Consider the following 3,674-nt stretch of genomic DNA (forward strand, 5'->3'; position numbering starts at 1 on the left):
TCATAGAAAGGAGGTGTGTGAAGATATAATGGGGGTGTGTGAAGTCATAGAATGGAGGTGTGTGAAGTCACAATGGAGGTGTGTGAACTCATAGAATGGAGGTGTGTGAAGTCACAATGGAGGTGTGTGAAGTCATAGAATGGCGGTGTGTGTAGTCACAGAATGGAGGTGTGTGAAGTCATAGAATGCAGATGTGTGAAGTCACAGAATGGTACTGTGCGAAGTCATAGAATTGAGGTGTGTGAAGTCATAGAATGGAGGTGTGTGAAGTCATAGAATGGATGTTTGTGAAGTAAGAATGAAGGTGTGGGAATCACAGAATGGAGGTGTTTGAAGTCACAGAATGGAGGTGTGTGAAGTCAGATTGGAGGTGTGTGAAATTATGGAATGGAGGTGTGTGAAGTCATAGAATGCAGGGGTGTGAAGTCAGAATGACGGTATATGAGGTCACAGAATGGATGTTTGTGAAGTAAGATTGAAGGTGTGTGAAGTCATAGAATGGAGGTGTGTGAAGTCAAAATGGAGGTGTGTGAAGTCAGAATGGAGAAGTGTGAATTCACAGAATGGAGGTGTGTGAAGTCACAGAATGGATGTGTGTGAAGTCACTGAATGGAGGTGTGTGAAGTCACAGAATGGAGGTGTGTGAAGTCATAGAATGGAGGTGTGTGAACTCATAGAATGGAGGTGTGTGGAATCACAATGGAGGTGTGTCAAGTCATAAAATGGAGGTGTGTGAAGTCACAATGGAAGTGTGTGCAGTGATAGAATGGAGGTGTGTGAAGTCACAGAATGGAGGAGCGTGAATTCAGAATGTAGGTGTGAGAAGTCATAGAATGGAGGTGTGTGAAGTCACAATGGAGGTGTGTGATGTTATAGAATGGAGGCGTGTGAGGTCAGAATGGAGGTGTTTCAACTCATAGAATGGAGGTGTGTGAAGTCACAATGGAGGTGTGTGAACTCAGAATGCAGGTGTGTGAAGTCACAGAATGGCGGTGTGTGAAGTCATAGAATGGAGGTTTGTGAAGTCAGAATGTAGGTGTGAAAAGTCATAGAATGGAGGTGTGTGAAGTCAGAATGTAGGTGTGAGAAGTCTTAGAATGGAGGTGTGTGAAGTCACAATGGAGGTGTGTGAACTCATAGAATGGAGGTGTGTGAAGTCACAATGGAGGTATGTGAAGTCATAGAATGGAGGTGTGTGAAGTCAGAATGGAGGTGTGTGAAGTCAGAATGGAGAAGTGTGAATTCACAGAATGGAAGTGTGTGAAATCATAGAATGGTAGTGTGTGTGAACTCATAGAATGGAGGTGTGTGGAATCAAAATGGAGGTGTGTCAAGTCATAAAATGGAGTTGTGTGAAGTCACAATGGAAGTGTGTGAAGTCATAGAATGCAGGTGTGTGAAGTCACAGAATGGAGGAGCGTGAAGTCAGAATGAAGGTGTGAGAAGTCATAGAATGGAGGTGTGTGAAGTCAGAATAGAGGTGTGTGAAGTCATAGAATGCAGATGTGTGAAGTCACAGAATGGTAGTGTGTGAAGTCATAGAATGGAGGTGTGTGAAGTAATAGAATGGAGGTGTGTGAAGTCATAGAATGGATGTTTGTGAAGTAAGAATGAAGGTGTGTGAATCACAGAATGGAAGTGTGTGAAGTCACAGAATGGAGATGTGTAAAGTCAGAGGAGGTGTGTGAAGTCAAATGATGGAGGTGTGTGAAGTCATACAATGGAGGTGTGGGAAGTCATAGAATGAATGAGTCTGAAGTCATAGAATGGAGGTGTGTGAAGTCATAGAATCGAGGTGTGTGAAGTCATAGAGTGGAGGTGTGTAAAGTTATAGAATGGAGGTGTGTGAAGTCATAGCTTGGAGGTGTGAGAAGTGACAGAATGGTGGTGTGTGAAGTCATAGAATGGAGGTGTGTGAAGTCATAGAAAGGAGGTGTGGGAAGTCACAGAATGAGGGTGTGTGAAGTCACAGAATGGAGGTGTGTGAATTCACAGAATGAACATGTGTGACCTCAGAATGGAGGTGTGTGAAGTCAGAGAATGGAGGTGTGCGAAGTCATATAATGGAGGTGTGTGAAGTCAGAATGGAGGTGTGTGAAGTCATAGAATGGAGGTGTGTGAAGTCATAGAAAGGAGGTGTGTGAAGTCACAGAATGGAGATGTGCGAAGTCACAGAATGGATGTGCGTGAAGTCACAGAATGAATGTGTGTGAACTCAGAATGGAGGTGTCTGTAGTCACAGAATGGAGGTGTGTGAAGTCATAGAGTGGTGGTTTGTGAAGTCAAAGAATGGAGGTGTGTGAAGTCACAGAAGGGAGGTGTGTGAAGTCACAGAAGCGATGTTTGTGAAGTAAGGATGAAGGTGTGTGAAGTCATAGAATGGAGGTGTGTAAAGTCAGAATGGAGGTGTGTGTAGTCAGAATGGACGTGTGTGAAGTCAGAGAATGGAGGTGTTTGAAGTCATAGAACGGAGGTGTGTGAAGTCATAGAATAGATGTGTGTGAAATCATAGAAAGGAGGTGTGTGAAGTCACAGAATGGAGGTGTGTGAAGTCACAGAATGGAGGTGTGTGAAGTCACAGAATGAAGCTGTGTGACCACAGAATGGAGGTGTGTGAATTCAGAGAATGGATGTGTGCGAAGTCATAGAAAGGAGGTGTGTGAAGATATAATGGAGGTGTGTGAAGTCATAGAATGGAGGTGTGTGAAGTCACAGTGGAGGTGTGTGAACTCATAGAATGGAGGTGTGTGAAGTCACAATGGAGGTGTGTGAAGTCATAGAATGGCGGTGTGTGTAGTCACAGAATGGAGGTGTGTGAAGTCATAGAAAGGAGGTGTGTGAAGTCACAGAATGAGGGTGTGTGAAGTCACAGAATGGAGGTGTGTGAATTCACAGAATGAAGATGTGTGACCTCAGAATGGAGGTGTGTGAAGTCAGAGAATGGAGGTGTGTGAAGTCATAGAAAGGAGGTGTGTGAAGTCACAGAATGGAGATGTGCGAAGTCACAGAATGGATTGCGTGAAGTCACAGAATGAATGTGTGTGAACTCAGAATGGAGGTGTCTGTAGTCACAGAATGGAGGTGTGTGAAGTCATAGAGTGGTGGTTTGTGAAGTCAAAGAATGGAGGTGTGTGAAGTCACAGAATGGAGGTGTGTGAAGTCACAGAAGGGATGTTTGTGAAGTAAGGATGAAGGTGTGTGAAGTCATAGAATGGAGGTGTGTGAAGTCATAGAATGGAGGTGTGTAAAGTCAGAATGGAGGTGTGTGTAGTCAGAATGGACGTGTGTGAAGTCAGAGAATGGAGGTGTTTGAAGTCATAGAACGGAGGTGTGTGAAGTCATAGAATAGATGTGTGTGAAATCATAGAAAGGAGGTGTGTGAAGTCACAGAATGGAGGTGTGTGAAGTCACAGAATGGAGGTGTGTGAAGTCACAGAATGAAGCTGTGTGACCACAGAATGGAGGTGTGTGAATCAGAGAATGGATGTGTGCGAAGTCATAGAAAGGAGGTGTGTGAAGTTATAATGGAGGTGTGTGAAGTCATAGAATGGAGGTGTGTGAAGTCACAATGGAGGTGTGTGAACTCATAGAATGGAGGTGTGTGAAGTCACAATGGAGGTGTGTGAAGTCATAGAATGGCGGTGTGTGTAGTCACAGAATGGAGGTGTGTGAAG

The sequence above is a fragment of the Megascapheus bottae genome, unplaced genomic scaffold (assembly GCF_031878675.1).
Source record: "Megascapheus bottae isolate mThoBot1 unplaced genomic scaffold, mThoBot2.hap1 HAP1_SCAFFOLD_52, whole genome shotgun sequence".
Lineage (NCBI taxonomy): Eukaryota > Metazoa > Chordata > Mammalia > Rodentia > Geomyidae > Megascapheus > Megascapheus bottae.